The sequence below is a fragment of the Castor canadensis genome, chromosome 10, assembly GCF_047511655.1.
Source record: "Castor canadensis chromosome 10, mCasCan1.hap1v2, whole genome shotgun sequence".
Taxonomy (NCBI): domain Eukaryota; kingdom Metazoa; phylum Chordata; class Mammalia; order Rodentia; family Castoridae; genus Castor; species Castor canadensis.
The window spans coordinates 87347833-87370679 of record NC_133395.1 but is presented as its reverse complement, the minus strand read 5'-3'; the positions used below and the strand labels follow the sequence as shown (position 1 = coordinate 87370679).

Sequence of the window (22847 nt, the reverse complement as noted above, 5' to 3'; positions counted from 1 at the left end):
CGGCAGGAACCCGGGATCGGAAGGGATGTGGAGGGGCCCCGGGTCGGAGGAGATGGCTTTGGCTGTGTTTGGTTTTGTTTCTTCTTCCCAAGATCCCAGGTGTGAAAGGGGCCAGAGGTGAAGTCCTGGGCTGGAAAGCCTCACGATTCAGCCCTGCAGCCCCAGGCCCTGACTGTGGAGGAGGGCGGAGCGGGTCGGCGAAGGGCGCAGCTGCCTTTTCCTGATGGGCTGGAGGGGCAGTGTCGCTTTCCGGACGAAGAGGACCGGAAGGGTCCCCGAGACCTCTGCTGGGAGCCACGCACCCACCCAAGGATACGGCTCCAGGAGGCGACGGAGGAGGGCGGCTGCTTGCCCTGGCCCGAGCTGTGCGTCCCCCGCCTTGGCCACAGCAGTGAACATTCCCAGAAGAACAAGCGCCCGAGAGCACTGAGAAATTTTCCCCCGTGAAAACTTGACCCTCGTCCTGGCAGCAGGACACCTCTGGAAGAAAGCCACCCAGCGGCCACCTGGGCGAGACCGGCTGCCCGAGCAGGCGCGCGGGGCCTCTGGCCGCTGGCCCCGGGCTGCCAACCCCCACCCGGACTCCCAGCCGTGCCAGGAGAGCAGCGTGGAGACGCACGCCGGGGCCCTCGGCAGGCTCTTGGGGCTCCCGGAGGCGGCGGCTAGCGTCTACGGCCATACCACCCTGAACGCGCCCGATCTCGTCTGATCTCGGAAGCTAAGCAGGGTCGGGCCTGGTTAGTACTTGGATGGGAGAACGCCTGGGAATACCGGGTGCTGTAGGCTTTTGCTCCTCCCTCCCTCGCTGCTCCTTTTGTCTTCGGGGACTTCGCCACCACCCACCCCACCACCACCACCCCCAGCACCACCACCACCACCACCACAACGACCCACCGTGACCACGACCCCGACCCCGTCCGGGCCACCCTCCAGACCCACGCACACCGAATCCTCACAGCTACGTCCCCGAATACTCTCCCCTCCCCACACTCTCCTGGGGCGCGCGCCCGCGACCCGGGTCACCAGCGAGGTTGGTCCCAGGCCACGTTGGGGACCGCTCCCCAACTGCCCTCCAGGCGGGCGGGGAGGGACGTGCGGAAGCCATGAGAAAGTGGGTCCTGCACCCCAGCGGGCCCCACAGCGGGACGTGCCACACCTGGGCTCGCCACAAGGTGGTGCACTGGGTCCAGGGCAAGACGCCAGGGGACAGAGAAGCAGGGAGCCTCAGTTGGGTGCTGCTCCACGTCGCGCTCCGTCGCTCAACCCAAGACAGGGCAGCCAGCGTGCGACCTCTACGTGGGATCCCGCCTCCCACGGAGAGCCTGCGGTCACAGGGACAGAGGGCGCAGGCCGCCAGAGCTCCGGATGCCAGCGGCAGCTCCCCGTCCCGCTCAAAGGGAGGGAGGGCCGCCGCTGGCGCCCAGTCGCCTGTGCCACCCTCCGGGTCTCAAAGCACTCCTCAGTCAGCTCAAGGACCGGGGCCACCTGGCCTTCGGGGTCACATGGGCTTGGGCATGACGGAAGGGACCGCTTGCCCCCGTGGAACAGACATTCTCCCCGTGGACAACCTCAGGTGCCGGGACCCTCTGCTCCGCCTTGGAAAACCCACCTTCTGCAATGTATGCCCAACGCAATCAGGCCGAGCAGATTGACCCCCTCGGCCCGGCCCCAGTGTGTGATGGGGCTCTGTGCGTGAGGGCTTGCTCTTCCCCACCTACACCAGGCACGGCATCTAACACACACACACACACACACACACACACAACACAGAGACACCCAGACCACGCACGCACGCACGGGGACGCACCCTCCTCTCCCCCACCCCACACACGAGCAGCCGAAGGACAAGAGGGTATGGCTGGGGCCTGAGCGGGAACAAGCGAAGCCTTGGTTTGCGGCCCCTCGGCCATCTGCATCAGGATTTTTGTCTGGGCTCGGAGGCCAGAGGATCTCTGAAATTTGCTAGCAGGGCCAGGGATGGCAGGAGGGTGGGTACGGGGCTCAGCCAGGGAGAGTTCTGCTGGCACGATCCTGTAGCACGTGGCCGCGTAGCACGGGGCCGGGTCTGATGGAGGCCAAGCAGGGGCACAAGACCCAGCAGCGGCACAGGGAAGAGGCCCAGGGCACCCAGGAGCAGACGAGACCCGGGAGTCGTGCGTGCTTGGCGTGGCCGCGGGCCCCGTGACGCCCGAGGACTCGAGTGCTCAGCCCCGTGTAGTGGCCGCAAAGGCCTGCCTGGGAGAAACGCCCCGGGAGGCCGGCAGGAACCCGGGATCGGAAGGGATGTGGAGGGGCCCCGGGTCGGAGGACATGGCTTTGGCTGTGTTTGGTTTTGTTTCTTCTTCCCAAGATCCCGGGTGTGAAAGGGGCCAGAGGTGAAGTCCTGGGCTGGAAAGCCTCACGATTCAGCCCCGCAGCCCCAGGCCCTGAGTGTGGAGGAGGGCAGAGCGGGTCGGCGAAGGGCGCGGCTGCCGTTTTCCTGATGGGCTGGAGGGGCAGTGGCGCTTTCCGGACGAAGAGGACCGGAAGGGTCCCCGAGACCTCCGCTGGGAGCCACGCACCCACCCAAGGATACGGCTCCAGGAGGCGACGGAGGAGGGCGGCTGCTTGCCCTGGCCCGAGCTGTGCGTCCCCCGCCTTGGCCACAGCAGTGGACATTCCCAGAAGAACAAGCGCCCGAGAGCACTGAGAAATTTTCCCCCGAGAAAACTTGACCCTCGTCCTGGCAGCAGGACACCTCGGGAAGAAAGCCACCCAGCGGCCACCTGGGCGAGACCGGCTGCCCGAGCAGGCGCGCGGGGCCTCTGGCCGCTGGCCCCGGGCTGCCAGCCCCCACCCGGACTCCCAGCCGTGCCAGGAGAGCAGCGTGGAGACGCACGCCGGGGCCCTCGGCAGGCTCTTGGGGCTCCCGGAGGCGGCGGCTAGTGTCTACGGCCATACCACCCTGAACGCGCCCGATCTCGTCTGATCTCGGAAGCTAAGCAGGGTCGGGCCTGGTTAGTACTTGGATGGGAGACCGCCTGGGAATACCGGGTGCTGTAGGCTTTTGCTCCTCCCTCCCTCGCTGCTCCTTTTGTCTTCGGGGACTTCGCCACCACCCCCCCCACCACCACCACCCCCAGCACCACCACCACCACCACCACCACAACGACCCACCGTGACCACGACCCCGACCCCGTCCGGGCCACCCGCCAGACCCACGCACACCGAATCCTCACAGCTACGTCCCCGAATCCTCTCCCCTCCCCACACTCTCCTGGGGCGCGCGCCCGCGACACGGGTCACCAGCGAGGTTGGTCCCAGGCCACGTTGGGGACCGCTCCCCAACTGCCCTCCAGGCGGGCGGGGAGGGACGTGCGGAAGCCATGAGAAAGTGGGTCCTGCACCCCAGCGGGCCCCACAGCGGGACGCGCCACACCTGGGCTCGCCACAAGGTGGTGCACTGGGTCCAGGGCAAGACGCCAGGGGACAGAGAAGCAGGGAGCCTCAGTCGGGTGCTGCTCCACGTCGCGCTCCGTCGCTCAACCCAAGACAGGGCAGCCAACGCGCGACCTCTACGTGGGATCCCGCCTCCCACGGCAGAGCCTGCGGTCACAGGGACAGAGGGCGCAGGCCGCCAGAGCTCCGGATGCCAGCGGCAGCTCCCCGTCCCGCTCAAAGGGAGGGAGGGCCGCCGCTGGCGCCCAGTCGCCTGTGCCACCCTCCGGGTCTCAAAGCACTCCTCAGTCAGCTCAAGGACCGGGGCCACCTGGCCTTCGGGGTCACATGGGCTTGGGCACGACGGAAGGGACCGCTTGCCCCCGTGGAACAGACATTCTCCCCGTGGACAACCTCAGGTGCCGGGACCCTCTGCTCCGCCTTGGAAAACCCACCTTCTGCAATGTATGCCCAACGCAATCAGGCCGAGCAGATTGACCCCCTCGGCCCGGCCCCAGTGTGTGATGGGGCTCTGTGCGTGAGGGCTTGCTCTTCCCCACCTACACCAGGCACGGCATCTAACACACACACACACACACACACACACCACGCAGAGACACCCAGACCACGCACGCACGCACGGGGACGCACCCTCCTCTCCCCCACCCCACACACGAGCAGCCGAAGGACAAGAGGGTATGGCTGGGGCCTGAGCGGGAACAAGCGAAGCCTTGGTTTGCGGCCCCTCGGCCAACTGCATCAGGATTTTTGTCTGGGCTCGGAGGCCAGAGGATCTCTGCCATTTGCTAGCAGGGCCAGGGATGGCAGGAGGGTGGGTACGGGGCTCAGCCAGGGCCAGTTCTGCTGGCACGATCCTGTAGCACGTGGCCGCGTAGCACGGGGCCGGGTCTGATGGAGGCCAAGCAGGGGCACAAGACCCAGCAGCGGCACAGGGAAGAGGCCCAGGGCACCCAGGAGCAGACGAGACCCGGGAGTCGTGCGTGCTTGGCGTGGCCGCGGGCCCCGTGACGCCCGAGGACTCGAGTGCTCAGCCCCGTGTAGTGGCCGCGAAGGCCTGCCTGGGAGAAACGCCCCGGGAGGCCGGCAGGAACCCGGGATCGGAAGGGATGTGGAGGGGCCCCAGGTCGGAGGAGATGGCTTTGGCTGTGTTTGGTTTTGTTTCTTCTTCCCAAGATCCCGGGTGTGAAAGGGGCCAGAGGTGAAGTCCTGGGCTGGAAAGCCTCACGATTCAGCCCCGCAGCCCCAGGCCCTGAGTGTGGAGGAGGGCGGAGCGGGTCGGCGAAGGGCGCGGCTGCCGTTTTCCTGATGGGCTGGAGGGGCAGTGTCGCTTTCCGGACGAAGAGGACCGGAAGGGTCCCCGAGACCTCCGCTGGGAGCCACGCACCCACCCAAGGATACGGCTCCAGGAGGCGACGGAGGAGGGCGGCTGCTTGCCCTGGCCCGAGCTGTGCGTCCCCCGCCTTGGCCACAGCAGTGGACATTCCCAGAAGAACAAGCGCCCGAGAGCACTGAGAAATTTTCCCCCGAGAAAACTTGACCCTCGTCCTGGCAGCAGGACACCTCGGGAAGAAAGCCACCCAGCGGCCACCTGGGCGAGACCGGCTGCCCGAGCAGGCGCGCGGGGCCTCTGGCCGCTGGCCCCGGGCTGCCAGCCCCCACCCGGACTCCCAGCCGTGCCAGGAGAGCAGCGTGGAGACGCACGCCGGGGCCCTCGGCAGGCTCTTGGGGCTCCCGGAGGCGGCGGCTAGCGTCTACGGCCATACCACCCTGAACGCGCCCGATCTCGTCTGATCTCGGAAGCTAAGCAGGGTCGGGCCTGGTTAGTACTTGGATGGGAGACCGCCTGGGAATACCGGGTGCTGTAGGCTTTTGCTCCTCCCTCCCTCGCTGCTCCTTTTGTCTTCGGGGACTTCGCCACCACGCCCCCCACCACCACCACCACCCCCAGCACCACCACCACCACCACCACCACAACGACCCACCGTGACCACGACCCCGACCCCGTCCGGGCCACCCGCCAGACCCACGCACACCGAATCCTCACAGCTACGTCCCCGAATCCTCTCCCCTCCCCACACTCTCCTGGGGCGCGCGCCCGCGACACGGGTCACCAGCGAGGTTGGTCCCAGGCCACGTTGGGGACCGCTCCCCAACTGCCCTCCAGGCGGGCGGGGAGGGACGTGCGGAAGCCATGAGAAAGTGGGTCCTGCACCCCAGCGGGCCCCACAGCGGGACGCGCCACACCTGGGCTCGCCACAAGGTGGTGCACTGGGTCCAGGGCAAGACGCCAGGGGACAGAGAAGCAGGGAGCCTCAGTCGGGTGCTGCTCCACGTCGCGCTCCGTCGCTCAACCCAAGACAGGGCAGCCAGCGCGCGACCTCTACGTGGGATCCCGCCTCCCACGGCAGAGCCTGCGGTCACAGGGACAGAGGGCGCAGGCCGCCAGAGCTCCGGATGCCAGCGGCAGCTCCCCGTCCCGCTCAAAGGGAGGGAGGGCCGCCGCTGGCGCCCAGTCGCCTGTGCCACCCTCCGGGTCTCAAAGCACTCCTCAGTCAGCTCAAGGACCGGGGCCACCTGGCCTTCGGGGTCACATGGGCTTGGGCACGACGGAAGGGACCGCTTGCCCCCGTGGAACAGACATTCTCCCCGTGGACAACCTCAGGTGCCGGGACCCTCTGCTCCGCCTTGGAAAACCCACCTTCTGCAATGTATGCCCAACGCAATCAGGCCGAGCAGATTGACCCCCTCGGCCCGGCCCCAGTGTGTGATGGGGCTCTGTGCGTGAGGGCTTGCTCTTCCCCACCTACACCAGGCACGGCATCTAACACACACACACACACACACACACACCACGCAGAGACACCCAGACCACGCACGCACGCACGGGGACGCACCCTCCTCTCCCCCACCCCACACACGAGCAGCCGAAGGACAAGAGGGTATGGCTGGGGCCTGAGCGGGAACAAGCGAAGCCTTGGTTTGCGGCCCCTCGGCCAACTGCATCAGGATTTTTGTCTGGGCTCGGAGGCCAGAGGATCTCTGCCATTTGCTAGCAGGGCCAGGGATGGCAGGAGGGTGGGTACGGGGCTCAGCCAGGGCCAGTTCTGCTGGCACGATCCTGTAGCACGTGGCCGCGTAGCACGGGGCCGGGTCTGAAGGAGGCCAAGCAGGGGCACAAGACCCAGCAGCGGCACAGGGAAGAGGCCCAGGGCACCCAGGAGCAGACGAGACCCGGGAGTCGTGCGTGCTTGGCGTGGCCGCGGGCCCCGTGACGCCCGAGGACTCGAGTGCTCAGCCCCGTGTAGTGGCCGCGAAGGCCTGCCTGGGAGAAACGCCCCGGGAGGCCGGCAGGAACCCGGGATCGGAAGGGATGTGGAGGGGCCCCGGGTCGGAGGAGATGGCTTTGGCTGTGTTTGGTTTTGTTTCTTCTTCCCAAGATCCCGGGTGTGAAAGGGGCCAGAGGTGAAGTCCTGGGCTGGAAAGCCTCACGATTCAGCCCCGCAGCCCCAGGCCCTGAGTGTGGAGGAGGGCGGAGCGGGTCGGCGAAGGGCGCGGCTGCCGTTTTCCTGATGGGCTGGAGGGGCAGTGGCGCTTTCCGGACGAAGAGGGCCGGAAGGGTCCCCGAGACCTCCGCTGGGAGCCACGCACCCACCCAAGGATACGGCTCCAGGAGGCGACGGAGGAGGGCGGCTGCTTGCCCTGGCCCGAGCTGTGCGTCCCCCGCCTTGGCCACAGCAGTGGACATTCCCAGAAGAACAAGCGCCCGAGAGCACTGAGAAATTTTCCCCCGAGAAAACTTGACCCTCGTCCTGGCAGCAGGACACCTCGGGAAGAAAGCCACCCAGCGGCCACCTGGGCGAGACCGGCTGCCCGAGCAGGCGCGCGGGGCCTCTGGCCGCTGGCCCCGGGCTGCCAGCCCCCACCCGGACTCCCAGCCGTGCCAGGAGAGCAGCGTGGAGACGCACGCCGGGGCCCTCGGCAGGCTCTTGGGGCTCCCGGAGGCGGCGGCTAGCATCTACGGCCATACCACCCTGAACGCGCCCGATCTCGTCTGATCTCGGAAGCTAAGCAGGGTCGGGCCTGGTTAGTACTTGGATGGGAGACCGCCTGGGAATACCGGGTGCTGTAGGCTTTTGCTCCTCCCTCCCTCGCTGCTCCTTTTGTCTTCGGGGTCTTCGCCACCACCCCCCCCACCACCACCACCACCCCCAGCACCACCACCACCACCACCACCACAACGACCCACCGTGACCACGACCCCGACCCCGTCCGGGCCACCCGCCAGACCCACGCACACCGAATCCTCACAGCTACGTCCCCGAATCCTCTCCCCTCCCCACACTCTCCTGGGGCGCGCGCCCGCGACACGGGTCACCAGCGAGGTTGGTCCCAGGCCACGTTGGGGACCGCTCCCCAACTGCCCTCCAGGCGGGCGGGGAGGGACGTGCGGAAGCCATGAGAAAGTGGGTCCTGCACCCCAGCGGGCCCCACAGCGGGACGCGCCACACCTGGGCTCGCCACAAGGTGGTGCACTGGGTCCAGGGCAAGACGCCAGGGGACAGAGAAGCAGGGAGCCTCAGTCGGGTGCTGCTCCACGTCGCGCTCCGTCGCTCAACCCAAGACAGGGCAGCCAGCGCGCGACCTCTACGTGGGATCCCGCCTCCCACGGCAGAGCCTGCGGTCACAGGGACAGAGGGCGCAGGCCGCCAGAGCTCCGGATGCCAGCGGCAGCTCCCCGTCCCGCTCAAAGGGAGGGAGGGCCGCCGCTGGCGCCCAGTCGCCTGTGCCACCCTCCGGGTCTCAAAGCACTCCTCAGTCAGCTCAAGGACCGGGGCCACCTGGCCTTCGGGGTCACATGGGCTTGGGCACGACGGAAGGGACCGCTTGCCCCCGTGGAACAGACATTCTCCCCGTGGACAACCTCAGGTGCCGGGACCCTCTGCTCCGCCTTGGAAAACCCACCTTCTGCAATGTATGCCCAACGCAATCAGGCCGAGCAGATTGACCCCCTCGGCCCGGCCCCAGTGTGTGATGGGGCTCTGTGCGTGAGGGCTTGCTCTTCCCCACCTACACCAGGCACGGCATCTAACACACACACACACACACACACACACCACGCAGAGACACCCAGACCACGCACGCACGCACGGGGACGCACCCTCCTCTCCCCCACCCCACACACGAGCAGCCGAAGGACAAGAGGGTATGGCTGGGGCCTGAGCGGGAACAAGCGAAGCCTTGGTTTGCGGCCCCTCGGCCAACTGCATCAGGATTTTTGTCTGGGCTCGGAGGCCAGAGGATCTCTGCCATTTGCTAGCAGGGCCAGGGATGGCAGGAGGGTGGGTACGGGGCTCAGCCAGGGCCAGTTCTGCTGGCACGATCCTGTAGCACGTGGCCGCGTAGCACGGGGCCGGGTCTGAAGGAGGCCAAGCAGGGGCACAAGACCCAGCAGCGGCACAGGGAAGAGGCCCAGGGCACCCAGGAGCAGACGAGACCCGGGAGTCGTGCGTGCTTGGCGTGGCCGCGGGCCCCGTGACGCCCGAGGACTCGAGTGCTCAGCCCCGTGTAGTGGCCGCGAAGGCCTGCCTGGGAGAAACGCCCCGGGAGGCCGGCAGGAACCCGGGATCGGAAGGGATGTGGAGGGGCCCCGGGTCGGAGGAGATGGCTTTGGCTGTGTTTGGTTTTGTTTCTTCTTCCCAAGATCCCGGGTGTGAAAGGGGCCAGAGGTGAAGTCCTGGGCTGGAAAGCCTCACGATTCAGCCCCGCAGCCCCAGGCCCTGAGTGTGGAGGAGGGCGGAGCGGGTCGGCGAAGGGCGCGGCTGCCGTTTTCCTGATGGGCTGGAGGGGCAGTGTCGCTTTCCGGACGAAGAGGACCGGAAGGGTCCCCGAGACCTCCGCTGGGAGCCACGCACCCACCCAAGGATACGGCTCCAGGAGGCGACGGAGGAGGGCGGCTGCTTGCCCTGGCCCGAGCTGTGCGTCCCCCGCCTTGGCCACAGCAGTGGACATTCCCAGAAGAACAAGCGCCCGAGAGCACTGAGAAATTTTCCCCCGAGAAAACTTGACCCTCGTCCTGGCAGCAGGACACCTCGGGAAGAAAGCCACCCAGCGGCCACCTGGGCGAGACCGGCTGCCCGAGCAGGCGCGCGGGGCCTCTGGCCGCTGGCCCCGGGCTGCCAGCCCCCACCCGGACTCCCAGCCGTGCCAGGAGAGCAGCGTGGAGACGCACGCCGGGGCCCTCGGCAGGCTCTTGGGGCTCCCGGAGGCGGCGGCTAGCGTCTACGGCCATACCACCCTGAACGCGCCCGATCTCGTCTGATCTCGGAAGCTAAGCAGGGTCGGGCCTGGTTAGTACTTGGATGGGAGACCGCCTGGGAATACCGGGTGCTGTAGGCTTTTGCTCCTCCCTCCCTCGCTGCTCCTTTTGTCTTCGGGGACTTCGCCACCACGCCCCCCACCACCACCACCACCCCCAGCACCACCACCACCACCACCACCACAACGACCCACCGTGACCACGACCCCGACCCCGTCCGGGCCACCCGCCAGACCCACGCACACCGAATCCTCACAGCTACGTCCCCGAATCCTCTCCCCTCCCCACACTCTCCTGGGGCGCGCGCCCGCGACACGGGTCACCAGCGAGGTTGGTCCCAGGCCACGTTGGGGACCGCTCCCCAACTGCCCTCCAGGCGGGCGGGGAGGGACGTGCGGAAGCCATGAGAAAGTGGGTCCTGCACCCCAGCGGGCCCCACAGCGGGACGCGCCACACCTGGGCTCGCCACAAGGTGGTGCACTGGGTCCAGGGCAAGACGCCAGGGGACAGAGAAGCAGGGAGCCTCAGTCGGGTGCTGCTCCACGTCGCGCTCCGTCGCTCAACCCAAGACAGGGCAGCCAGCGCGCGACCTCTACGTGGGATCCCGCCTCCCACGGCAGAGCCTGCGGTCACAGGGACAGAGGGCGCAGGCCGCCAGAGCTCCGGATGCCAGCGGCAGCTCCCCGTCCCGCTCAAAGGGAGGGAGGGCCGCCGCTGGCGCCCAGTCGCCTGTGCCACCCTCCGGGTCTCAAAGCACTCCTCAGTCAGCTCAAGGACCGGGGCCACCTGGCCTTCGGGGTCACATGGGCTTGGGCACGACGGAAGGGACCGCTTGCCCCCGTGCAACAGACATTCTCCCCGTGGACAACCTCAGGTGCCGGGACCCTCTGCTCCGCCTTGGAAAACCCACCTTCTGCAATGTATGCCCAACGCAATCAGGCCGAGCAGATTGACCCCCTCGGCCCGGCCCCAGTGTGTGATGGGGCTCTGTGCGTGAGGGCTTGCTCTTCCCCACCTACACCAGGCACGGCATCTAACACACACACACACACACACACACACCACGCAGAGACACCCAGACCACGCACGCACGCACGGGGACGCACCCTCCTCTCCCCCACCCCACACACGAGCAGCCGAAGGACAAGAGGGTATGGCTGGGGCCTGAGCGGGAACAAGCGAAGCCTTGGTTTGCGGCCCCTCGGCCATCTGCATCAGGATTTTTGTCTGGGCTCGGAGGCCAGAGGATCTCTGCCATTTGCTAGCAGGGCCAGGGATGGCAGGAGGGTGGGTACGGGGCTCAGCCAGGGCCAGTTCTGCTGGCACGATCCTGTAGCACGTGGCTGCGTAGCACGGGGCCGGGTCTGATGGAGGCCAAGCAGGGGCACAAGACCCAGCAGCGGCACAGGGAAGAGGCCCAGGGCACCCAGGAGCAGACGAGACCCGGGAGTCGTGCGTGCTTGGCGTGGCCGCGGGCCCCGTGACGCCCGAGGACTCGAGTGCTCAGCCCCGTGTAGTGGCCGCGAAGGCCTGCCTGGGAGAAACGCCCCGGGAGGCCGGCAGGAACCCGGGATCGGAAGGGATGTGGAGGGGCCCCGGGTCGGAGGAGATGGCTTTGGCTGTGTTTGGTTTTGTTTCTTCTTCCCAAGATCCCAGGTGTGAAAGGGGCCAGAGGTGAAGTCCTGGGCTGGAAAGCCTCACGATTCAGCCCCGCAGCCCCAGGCCCTGAGTGTGGAGGAGGGCGGAGCGGGTCGGCGAAGGGCGCGGCTGCCGTTTTCCTGATGGGCTGGAGGGGCAGTGGCGCTTTCCGGACGAAGAGGACCGGAAGGGTCCCCGAGACCTCCGCTGGGAGCCACGCACCCACCCAAGGATACGGCTCCAGGAGGCGACGGAGGAGGGCGGCTGCTTGCCCTGGCCCGAGCTGTGCGTCCCCCGCCTTGGCCACAGCAGTGGACATTCCCAGAAGAACAAGCGCCCGAGAGCACTGAGAAATTTTCCCCCGAGAAAACTTGACCCTCGTCCTGGCAGCAGGACACCTCGGGAAGAAAGCCACCCAGCGGCCACCTGGGCGAGACCGGCTGCCCGAGCAGGCGCGCGGGGCCTCTGGCTGCTGGCCCCGGGCTGCCAGCCCCCACCCGGACTCCCAGCCGTGCCAGGAGAGCAGCGTGGAGACGCACGCCGGGGCCCTCGGCAGGCTCTTGGGGCTCCCGGAGGCGGCGGCTAGCGTCTACGGCCATACCACCCTGAACGCGCCCGATCTCGTCTGATCTCGGAAGCTAAGCAGGGTCGGGCCTGGTTAGTACTTGGATGGGAGACCGCCTGGGAATAACGGGTGCTGTAGGCTTTTGCTCCTCCCTCCCTCGCTGCTCCTTTTGTCTTCGGGGACTTCGCCACCACCCCCCCCACCACCACCACCCCCAGCACCACCACCACCACCACCACCACAACGACCCACCGTGACCACGACCCCGACCCCGTCCGGGCCACCCGCCAGACCCACGCACACCGAATCCTCACAGCTACGTCCCCGAATCCTCTCCCCTCCCCACACTCTCCTGGGGCGCGCGCCCGCGACACGGGTCACCAGCGAGGTTGGTCCCAGGCCACGTTGGGGACCGCTCCCCAACTGCCCTCCAGGCGGGCGGGGAGGGACGTGCGGAAGCCATGAGAAAGTGGGTCCTGCACCCCAGCGGGCCCCACAGCGGGACGCGCCACACCTGGGCTCGCCACAAGGTGGTGCACTGGGTCCAGGGCAAGACGCCAGGGGACAGAGAAGCAGGGAGCCTCAGTCGGGTGCTGCTCCACGTCGCGCTCCGTCGCTCAACCCAAGACAGGGCAGCCAGCGCGCGACCTCTACGTGGGATCCCGCCTCCCACGGCAGAGCCTGCGGTCACAGGGACAGAGGGCGCAGGCCGCCAGAGCTCCGGATGCCAGCGGCTGCTCCCCGTCCCGCTCAAAGGGAGGGAGGGCCGCCGCTGGCGCCCAGTCGCCTGTGCCACCCTCCGGGTCTCAAAGCACTCCTCAGTCAGCTCAAGGACCGGGGCCACCTGGCCTTCGGGGTCACATGGGCTTGGGCACGACGGAAGGGACCGCTTGCCCCCGTGCAACAGACATTCTCCCCGTGGACAACCTCAGGTGCCGGGACCCTCTGCTCCGCCTTGGAAAACCCACCTTCTGCAATGTATGCCCAACGCAATCAGGCCGAGCAGATTGACCCCCTCGGCCCGGCCCCAGTGTGTGATGGGGCTCTGTGCGTGAGGGCTTGCTCTTCCCCACCTACACCAGGCACGGCATCTAACACACACACACACACACACACACACCACGCAGAGACACCCAGACCACGCACGCACGCACGGGGACGCACCCTCCTCTCCCCCACCCCACACACGAGCAGCCGAAGGACAAGAGGGTATGGCTGGGGCCTGAGCGGGAACAAGCGAAGCCTTGGTTTGCGGCCCCTCGGCCATCTGCATCAGGATTTTTGTCTGGGCTCGGAGGCCAGAGGATCTCTGCCATTTGCTAGCAGGGCCAGGGATGGCAGGAGGGTGGGTACGGGGCTCAGCCAGGGCCAGTTCTGCTGGCACGATCCTGTAGCACGTGGCCGCGTAGCACGGGGCCGGGTCTGATGGAGGCCAAGCAGGGGCACAAGACCCAGCAGCGGCACAGGGAAGAGGCCCAGGGCACCCAGGAGCAGACGAGACCCGGGAGTCGTGCGTGCTTGGCGTGGCCGCGGGCCCCGTGACGCCCGAGGACTCGAGTGCTCAGCCCCGTGTAGTGGCCGCGAAGGCCTGCCTGGGAGAAACGCCCCGGGAGGCCGGCAGGAACCCGGGATCGGAAGGGATGTGGAGGGGCCCCGGGTCGGAGGAGATGGCTTTGGCTGTGTTTGGTTTTGTTTCTTCTTCCCAAGATCCCAGGTGTGAAAGGGGCCAGAGGTGAAGTCCTGGGCTGGAAAGCCTCACGATTCAGCCCTGCAGCCCCAGGCCCTGAGTGTGGAGGAGGGCGGAGCGGGTCGGCGAAGGGCGCAGCTGCCTTTTCCTGATGGGCTGGAGGGGCAGTGTCGCTTTCCGGACGAAGAGGACCGGAAGGGTCCCCGAGACCTCTGCTGGGAGCCACGCACCCACCCAAGGATACGGCTCCAGGAGGCGACGGAGGAGGGCGGCTGCTTGCCCTGGCCCGAGCTGTGCGTCCCCCGCCTTGGCCACAGCAGTGAACATTCCCAGAAGAACAAGCGCCCGAGAGCACTGAGAAATTTTCCCCCGTGAAAACTTGACCCTCGTCCTGGCAGCAGGACACCTCTGGAAGAAAGCCACCCAGCGGCCACCTGGGCGAGACCGGCTGCCCGAGCAGGCGCGCGGGGCCTCTGGCCGCTGGCCCCGGGCTGCCAACCCCCACCCGGACTCCCAGCCGTGCCAGGAGAGCAGCGTGGAGACGCACGCCGGGGCCCTCGGCAGGCTCTTGGGGCTCCCGGAGGCGGCGGCTAGCGTCTACGGCCATACCACCCTGAACGCGCCCGATCTCGTCTGATCTCGGAAGCTAAGCAGGGTCGGGCCTGGTTAGTACTTGGATGGGAGAACGCCTGGGAATACCGGGTGCTGTAGGCTTTTGCTCCTCCCTCCCTCGCTGCTCCTTTTGTCTTCGGGGACTTCGCCACCACCCCCCCCCACCACCACCACCCCCAGCACCACCACCACCACCACCACAACGACCCACCGTGACCACGACCCCGACCCCGTCCGGGCCACCCTCCAGACCCACGCACACCGAATCCTCACAGCTACGTCCCCGAATACTCTCCCCTCCCCACACTCTCCTGGGGCGCGCGCCCGCGACCCGGGTCACCAGCGAGGTTGGTCCCAGGCCACGTTGGGGACCGCTCCCCAACTGCCCTCCAGGCGGGCGGGGAGGGACGTGCGGAAGCCATGAGAAAGTGGGTCCTGCACCCCAGCGGGCCCCACAGCGGGACGTGCCACACCTGGGCTCGCCACAAGGTGGTGCACTGGGTCCAGGGCAAGACGCCAGGGGACAGAGAAGCAGGGAGCCTCAGTTGGGTGCTGCTCCACGTCGCGCTCCGTCGCTCAACCCAAGACAGGGCAGCCAGCGTGCGACCTCTACGTGGGATCCCGCCTCCCACGGAGAGCCTGCGGTCACAGGGACAGAGGGCGCAGGCCGCCAGAGCTCCGGATGCCAGCGGCAGCTCCCCGTCCCGCTCAAAGGGAGGGAGGGCCGCCGCTGGCGCCCAGTCGCCTGTGCCACCCTCCGGGTCTCAAAGCACTCCTCAGTCAGCTCAAGGACCGCTGCCACCTGGCCTTCGGGGTCACATGGGCTTGGGCATGACGGAAGGGACCGCTTGCCCCCGTGGAACAGACATTCTCCCCGTGGACAACCTCAGGTGCCGGGACCCTCTGCTCCGCCTTGGAAAACCCACCTTCTGCAATGTATGCCCAACGCAATCAGGCCGAGCAGATTGACCCCCTCGGCCCGGCCCCAGTGTGTGATGGGGCTCTGTGCGTGAGGGCTTGCTCTTCCCCACCTACACCAGGCACGGCATCTAACACACACACACACACACACACACACACACCACACAGAGACACCCAGACCACGCACGCACGCACGGGGACGCACCCTCCTCTCCCCCACCCCACACACGAGCAGCCGAAGGACAAGAGGGTATGGCTGGGGCCTGAGCGGGAACAAGCGAAGCCTTGGTTTGCGGCCCCTCGGCCATCTGCATCAGGATTTTTGTCTGGGCTCGGAGGCCAGAGGATCTCTGAAATTTGCTAGCAGGGCCAGGGATGGCAGGAGGGTGGGTACGGGGCTCAGCCAGGGAGAGTTCTGCTGGCACGATCCTGTAGCACGTGGCCGCGTAGCACGGGGCCGGGTCTGATGGAGGCCAAGCAGGGGCACAAGACCCAGCAGCGGCACAGGGAAGAGGCCCAGGGCACCCAGGAGCAGACGAGACCCGGGAGTCGTGCGTGCTTGGCGTGGCCGCGGGCCCCGTGACGCCCGAGGACTCGAGTGCTCAGCCCCGTGTAGTGGCCGCAAAGGCCTGCCTGGGAGAAACGCCCCGGGAGGCCGGCAGGAACACGGGATCGGAAGGGATGTGGAGGGGCCCCGGGTCGGAGGACATGGCTTTGGCTGTGTTTGGTTTTGTTTCTTCTTCCCAAGATCCCGGGTGTGAAAGGGGCCAGAGGTGAAGTCCTGGGCTGGAAAGCCTCACGATTCAGCCCCGCAGCCCCAGGCCCTGAGTGTGGAGGAGGGCGGAGCGGGTCGGCGAAGGGCGCGGCTGCCGTTTTCCTGATGGGCTGGAGGGGCAGTGGCGCTTTCCGGACGAAGAGGACCGGAAGGGTCCCCGAGACCTCCGCTGGGAGCCACGCACCCACCCAAGGATACGGCTCCAGGAGGCGACGGAGGAGGGCGGCTGCTTGCCCTGGCCCGAGCTGTGCGTCCCCCGCCTTGGCCACAGCAGTGGACATTCCCAGAAGAACAAGCGCCCGAGAGCACTGAGAAATTTTCCCCCGAGAAAACTTGACCCTCGTCCTGGCAGCAGGACACCTCGGGAAGAAAGCCACCCAGCGGCCACCTGGGCGAGACCGGCTGCCCGAGCAGGCGCGCGGGGCCTCTGGCCGCTGGCCCCGGGCTGCCAGCCCCCACCCGGACTCCCAGCCGTGCCAGGAGAGCAGCGTGGAGACGCACGCCGGGGCCCTCGGCAGGCTCTTGGGGCTCCCGGAGGCGGCGGCTAGTGTCTACGGCCATACCACCCTGAACGCGCCCGATCTCGTCTGATCTCGGAAGCTAAGCAGGGTCGGGCCTGGTTAGTACTTGGATGGGAGACCGCCTGGGAATACCGGGTGCTGTAGGCTTTTGCTCCTCCCTCCCTCGCTGCTCCTTTTGTCTTCGGGGACTTCGCCACCACCCCCCCCACCACCACCACCCCCAGCACCACCACCACCACCACCACCACAACGACCCACCGTGACCACGACCCCGACCCCGTCCGGGCCACCCGCCAGACCCACGCACACCGAATCCTCACAGCTACGTCCCCGAATCCTCTCCCCTCCCCACACTCTCCTGGGGCGCGCGCCCGCGACACGGGTCACCAGCGAGGTTGGTCCCAGGCCACGTTGGGGACCGCTCCCCAACTGCCCTCCAGGCGGGCGGGGAGGGACGTGCGGAAGCCATGAGAAAGTGGGTCCTGCACCCCAGCGGGCCCCACAGCGGGACGCGCCACACCTGGGCTCGCCACAAGGTGGTGCACTGGGTCCAGGGCAAGACGCCAGGGGACAGAGAAGCAGGGAGCCTCAGTCGGGTGCTGCTCCACGTCGCGCTCCGTCGCTCAACCCAAGACAGGGCAGCCAACGCGCGACCTCTACGTGGGATCCCGCCTCCCACGGCAGAGCCTGCGGTCACAGGGACAGAGGGCGCAGGCCGCCAGAGCTCCGGATGCCAGCGGCAGCTCCCCGTCCCGCTCAAAGGGAGGGAGGGCCGCCGCTGGCGCCCAGTCGCCTGTGCCACCCTCCGGGTCTCAAAGCACTCCTCAGTCAGCTCAAGGACCGGGGCCACCTGGCCTTCGGGGTCACATGGGCTTGGGCACGACGGAAGGGACCGCTTGCCCCCGTGGAACAGACATTCTCCCCGTGGACAACCTCAGGTGCCGGGACCCTCTGCTCCGCCTTGGAAAACCCACCTTCTGCAATGTATGCCCAACGCAATCAGGCCGAGCAGATTGACCCCCTCGGCCCGGCCCCAGTGTGTGATGGGGCTCTGTGCGTGAGGGCTTGCTCTTCCCCACCTACACCAGGCACGGCATCTAACACACACACACACACACACACACACCACGCAGAGACACCCAGACCACGCACGCACGCACGGGGACGCACCCTCCTCTCCCCCACCCCACACACGAGCAGCCGAAGGACAAGAGGGTATGGCTGGGGCCTGAGCGGGAACAAGCGAAGCCTTGGTTTGCGGCCCCTCGGCCAACTGCATCAGGATTTTTGTCTGGGCTCGGAGGCCAGAGGATCTCTGCCATTTGCTAGCAGGGCCAGGGATGGCAGGAGGGTGGGTACGGGGCTCAGCCAGGGCCAGTTCTGCTGGCACGATCCTGTAGCACGTGGCCGCGTAGCACGGGGCCGGGTCTGAAGGAGGCCAAGCAGGGGCACAAGACCCAGCAGCGGCACAGGGAAGAGGCCCAGGGCACCCAGGAGCAGACGAGACCCGGGAGTCGTGCGTGCTTGGCGTGGCCGCGGGCCCCGTGACGCCCGAGGACTCGAGTGCTCAGCCCCGTGTAGTGGCCGCGAAGGCCTGCCTGGGAGAAACGCCCCGGGAGGCCGGCAGGAACCCGGGATCGGAAGGGATGTGGAGGGGCCCCGGGTCGGAGGAGATGGCTTTGGCTGTGTTTGGTTTTGTTTCTTCTTCCCAAGATCCCGGGTGTGAAAGGGGCCAGAGGTGAAGTCCTGGGCTGGAAAGCCTCACGATTCAGCCCCGCAGCCCCAGGCCCTGAGTGTGGAGGAGGGCGGAGCGGGTCGGCGAAGGGCGCGGCTGCCGTTTTCCTGATGGGCTGGAGGGGCAGTGTCGCTTTCCGGACGAAGAGGACCGGAAGGGTCCCCGAGACCTCCGCTGGGAGCCACGCACCCACCCAAGGATACGGCTCCAGGAGGCGACGGAGGAGGGCGGCTGCTTGCCCTGGCCCGAGCTGTGCGTCCCCCGCCTTGGCCACAGCAGTGGACATTCCCAGAAGAACAAGCGCCCGAGAGCACTGAGAAATTTTCCCCCGAGAAAACTTGACCCTCGTCCTGGCAGCAGGACACCTCGGGAAGAAAGCCACCCAGCGGCCACCTGGGCGAGACCGGCTGCCCGAGCAGGCGCGCGGGGCCTCTGGCCGCTGGCCCCGGGCTGCCAGCCCCCACCCGGACTCCCAGCCGTGCCAGGAGAGCAGCGTGGAGACGCACGCCGGGGCCCTCGGCAGGCTCTTGGGGCTCCCGGAGGCGGCGGCTAGCGTCTACGGCCATACCACCCTGAACGCGCCCGATCTCGTCTGATCTCGGAAGCTAAGCAGGGTCGGGCCTGGTTAGTACTTGGATGGGAGACCGCCTGGGAATACCGGGTGCTGTAGGCTTTTGCTCCTCCCTCCCTCGCTGCTCCTTTTGTCTTCGGGGACTTCGCCACCACGCCCCCCACCACCACCACCACCCCCAGCACCACCACCACCACCACCACCACAACGACCCACCGTGACCACGACCCCGACCCCGTCCGGGCCACCCGCCAGACCCACGCACACCGAATCCTCACAGCTACGTCCCCGAATCCTCTCCCCTCCCCACACTCTCCTGGGGCGCGCGCCCGCGACACGGGTCACCAGCGAGGTTGGTCCCAGGCCACGTTGGGGACCGCTCCCCAACTGCCCTCCAGGCGGGCGGGGAGGGACGTGCGGAAGCCATGAGAAAGTGGTTCCTGCACCCCAGCGGGCCCCACAGCGGGACGCGCCACACCTGGGCTCGCCACAAGGTGGTGCACTGGGTCCAGGGCAAGACGCCAGGGGACAGAGAAGCAGGGAGCCTCAGTCGGGTGCTGCTCCACGTCGTGCTCCGTCGCTCAACCCAAGACAGGGCAGCCAGCGCGCGACCTCTACGTGGGATCCCGCCTCCCACGGCAGAGCCTGCGGTCACAGGGACAGAGGGCGCAGGCCGCCAGAGCTCCGGATGCCAGCGGCAGCTCCCCGTCCCGCTCAAAGGGAGGGAGGGCCGCCGCTGGCGCCCAGTCGCCTGTGCCACCCTCCGGGTCTCAAAGCACTCCTCAGTCAGCTCAAGGACCGGGGCCACCTGGCCTTCGGGGTCACATGGGCTTGGGCACGACGGAAGGGACCGCTTGCCCCCGTGCAACAGACATTCTCCCCGTGGACAACCTCAGGTGCCGGGACCCTCTGCTCCGCCTTGGAAAACCCACCTTCTGCAATGTATGCCCAACGCAATCAGGCCGAGCAGATTGACCCCCTCGGCCCGGCCCCAGTGTGTGATGGGGCTCTGTGCGTGAGGGCTTGCTCTTCCCCACCTACACCAGGCACGGCATCTAACACACACACACACACACACACACACCACGCAGAGACACCCAGACCACGCACGCACGCACGGGGACGCACCCTCCTCTCCCCCACCCCACACACGAGCAGCCGAAGGACAAGAGGGTATGGCTGGGGCCTGAGCGGGAACAAGCGAAGCCTTGGTTTGCGGCCCCTCGGCCAACTACATCAGGATTTTTGTCTGGGCTCGGAGGCCAGAGGATCTCTGCCATTTGCTAGCAGGGCCAGGGATGGCAGGAGGGTGGGTACGGGGCTCAGCCAGGGCCAGTTCTGCTGGCACGATCCTGTAGCACGTGGCCGCGTAGCACGGGGCCGGGTCTGAAGGAGGCCAAGCAGGGGCACAAGACCCAGCAGCGGCACAGGGAAGAGGCCCAGGGCACCCAGGAGCAGACGAGACCCGGGAGTCGTGCGTGCTTGGCGTGGCCGCGGGCCCCGTGACGCCCGAGGACTCGAGTGCTCAGCCCCGTGTAGTGGCCGCGAAGGCCTGCCTGGGAGAAACGCCCCGGGAGGCCGGCAGGAACCCGGGATCGGAAGGGATGTGGAGGGGCCCCGGGTCGGAGGAGATGGCTTTGGCTGTGTTTGGTTTTGTTTCTTCTTCCCAAGATCCCGGGTGTGAAAGGGGCCAGAGGTGAAGTCCTGGGCTGGAAAGCCTCACGATTCAGCCCCGCAGCCCCAGGCCCTGAGTGTGGAGGAGGGCGGAGCGGGTCGGCGAAGGGCGCGGCTGCCGTTTTCCTGATGGGCTGGAGGGGCAGTGTCGCTTTCCGGACGAAGAGGACCGGAAGGGTCCCCGAGACCTCCGCTGGGAGCCACGCACCCACCCAAGGATACGGCTCCAGGAGGCGACGGAGGAGGGCGGCTGCTTGCCCTGGCCCGAGCTGTGCGTCCCCCGCCTTGGCCACAGCAGTGGACATTCCCAGAAGAACAAGCGCCCGAGAGCACTGAGAAATTTTCCCCCGAGAAAACTTGACCCTCGTCCTGGCAGCAGGACACCTCGGGAAGAAAGCCACCCAGCGGCCACCTGGGCGAGACCGGCTGCCCGAGCAGGCGCGCGGGGCCTCTGGCCGCTGGCCCCGGGCTGCCAGCCCCCACCCGGACTCCCAGCCGTGCCAGGAGAGCAGCGTGGAGACGCACGCCGGGGCCCTCGGCAGGCTCTTGGGGCTCCCGGAGGCGGCGGCTAGCGTCTACGGCCATACCACCCTGAACGCGCCCGATCTCGTCTGATCTCGGAAGCTAAGCAGGGTCGGGCCTGGTTAGTACTTGGATGGGAGACCGCCTGGGAATACCGGGTGCTGTAGGCTTTTGCTCCTCCCTCCCTCGCTGCTCCTTTTGTCTTCGGGGACTTCGCCACCACGCCCCCCACCACCACCACCACCCCCAGCACCACCACCACCACCACCACCACAACGACCCACCGTGACCACGACCCCGACCCCGTCCGGGCCACCCGCCAGACCCACGCACACCGAATCCTCACAGCTACGTCCCCGAATCCTCTCCCCTCCCCACACTCTCCTGGGGCGCGCGCCCGCGACACGGGTCACCAGCGAGGTTGGTCCCAGGCCACGTTGGGGACCGCTCCCCAACTGCCCTCCAGGCGGGCGGGGAGGGACGTGCGGAAGCCATGAGAAAGTGGGTCCTGCACCCCAGCGGGCCCCACAGCGGGACGCGCCACACCTGGGCTCGCCACAAGGTGGTGCACTGGGTCCAGGGCAAGACGCCAGGGGACAGAGAAGCAGGGAGCCTCAGTCGGGTGCTGCTCCACGTCGCGCTCCGTCGCTCAACCCAAGACAGGGCAGCCAGCGCGCGACCTCTACGTGGGATCCCGCCTCCCACGGCAGAGCCTGTGGTCACAGGGACAGAGGGGGCAGGCCGCCACAGCTCCGGATGCCAGCGGCAGCTCCCCGTCCCGCTCAAAGGGAGGGAGGGCCGCCGCTGGCGCCCAGTCGCCTGTGCCACCCTCCGGGTCTCAAAGCACTCCTCAGTCAGCTCAAGGACCGGGGCCACCTGGCCTTCGGGGTCACATGGGCTTGGGCACGACGGAAGGGACCGCTTGCCCCCGTGCAACAGACATTCTCCCCGTGGACAACCTCAGGTGCCGGGACCCTCTGCTCCGCCTTGGAAAACCCACCTTCTGCAATGTATGCCCAACGCAATCAGGCCGAGCAGATTGACCCCCTCGGCCCGGCCCCAGTGTGTGATGGGGCTCTGTGCGTGAGGGCTTGCTCTTCCCCACCTACACCAGGCACGGCATCTAACACACACACACACACACACACACACCACGCAGAGACACCCAGACCACGCACGCACGCACAGGGACGCACCCTCCTCTCCCCCACCCCACACACGAGCAGCCGAAGGACAAGAGGGTATGGCTGGGGCCTGAGCGGGAACAAGCGAAGCCTTGGTTTGCGGCCCCTCGGCCATCTGCATCAGGATTTTTGTCTGGGCTCGGAGGCCAGAGGATCTCTGCCATTTGCTAGCAGGGCCAGGGATGGCAGGAGGGTGGGTACGGGGCTCAGCCAGGGCCAGTTCTGCTGGCACGATCCTGTAGCACGTGGCTGCGTAGCACGGGGCCGGGTCTGATGGAGGCCAAGCAGGGGCACAAGACCCAGCAGCGGCACAGGGAAGAGGCCCAGGGCACCCAGGAGCAGACGAGACCCGGGAGTCGTGCGTGCTTGGCGTGGCCGCGGGCCCCGTGACGCCCGAGGACTCGAGTGCTCAGCCCCGTGTAGTGGCCGCGAAGGCCTGCCTGGGAGAAACGCCCCGGGAGGCCGGCAGGAACCCGGGATCGGAAGGGATGTGGAGGGGCCCCGGGTCGGAGGAGATGGCTTTGGCTGTGTTTGGTTTTGTTTCTTCTTCCCAAGATCCCAGGTGTGAAAGGGGCCAGAGGTGAAGTCCTGGGCTGGAAAGCCTCACGATTCAGCCCCGCAGCCCCAGGCCCTGAGTGTGGAGGAGGGCGGAGCGGGTCGGCGAAGGGCGCGGCTGCCGTTTTCCTGA

At 67.5% G+C, this 22847-nt stretch overlaps 10 non-coding genes across 10 annotated transcripts; all 10 read left to right on the top strand.

The window, feature by feature from the left end:
- Positions 1-667: 667 nt before the first annotated feature.
- LOC141412824 (5S ribosomal RNA) lies at positions 668-786 on the top strand. Its single transcript, XR_012437666.1, has one exon. It is a non-coding gene; the product is annotated as a 5S ribosomal RNA (ribosomal RNA).
- A 2140-nt stretch (positions 787-2926) lies between these two features.
- LOC141413527 (5S ribosomal RNA) lies at positions 2927-3045 on the top strand. The gene has a single exon (XR_012438318.1). It is a non-coding gene; the product is annotated as a 5S ribosomal RNA (ribosomal RNA).
- A 2142-nt stretch (positions 3046-5187) lies between these two features.
- LOC141413526 (5S ribosomal RNA) lies at positions 5188-5306 on the top strand. The gene has a single exon (XR_012438317.1). It is a non-coding gene; the product is annotated as a 5S ribosomal RNA (ribosomal RNA).
- A 2145-nt stretch (positions 5307-7451) lies between these two features.
- LOC141412612 (5S ribosomal RNA) lies at positions 7452-7570 on the top strand. The gene has a single exon (XR_012437453.1). It is a non-coding gene; the product is annotated as a 5S ribosomal RNA (ribosomal RNA).
- A 2145-nt stretch (positions 7571-9715) lies between these two features.
- LOC141413525 (5S ribosomal RNA) lies at positions 9716-9834 on the top strand. Its single transcript, XR_012438316.1, has one exon. It is a non-coding gene; the product is annotated as a 5S ribosomal RNA (ribosomal RNA).
- A 2145-nt stretch (positions 9835-11979) lies between these two features.
- On the top strand, positions 11980-12098 carry LOC141412608 (5S ribosomal RNA). The gene has a single exon (XR_012437449.1). It is a non-coding gene; the product is annotated as a 5S ribosomal RNA (ribosomal RNA).
- Positions 12099-14239: 2141 nt separating this feature from the next.
- On the top strand, positions 14240-14358 carry LOC141412823 (5S ribosomal RNA). The gene has a single exon (XR_012437665.1). It is a non-coding gene; the product is annotated as a 5S ribosomal RNA (ribosomal RNA).
- Positions 14359-16501: 2143 nt separating this feature from the next.
- On the top strand, positions 16502-16620 carry LOC141413523 (5S ribosomal RNA). Its single transcript, XR_012438314.1, has one exon. It is a non-coding gene; the product is annotated as a 5S ribosomal RNA (ribosomal RNA).
- Positions 16621-18762: 2142 nt separating this feature from the next.
- On the top strand, positions 18763-18881 carry LOC141413522 (5S ribosomal RNA). The gene has a single exon (XR_012438313.1). It is a non-coding gene; the product is annotated as a 5S ribosomal RNA (ribosomal RNA).
- Positions 18882-21026: 2145 nt separating this feature from the next.
- Positions 21027-21145, top strand: LOC141413521 (5S ribosomal RNA). The gene has a single exon (XR_012438312.1). It is a non-coding gene; the product is annotated as a 5S ribosomal RNA (ribosomal RNA).
- The last annotated feature ends 1702 nt before the right edge of the window (positions 21146-22847 follow it).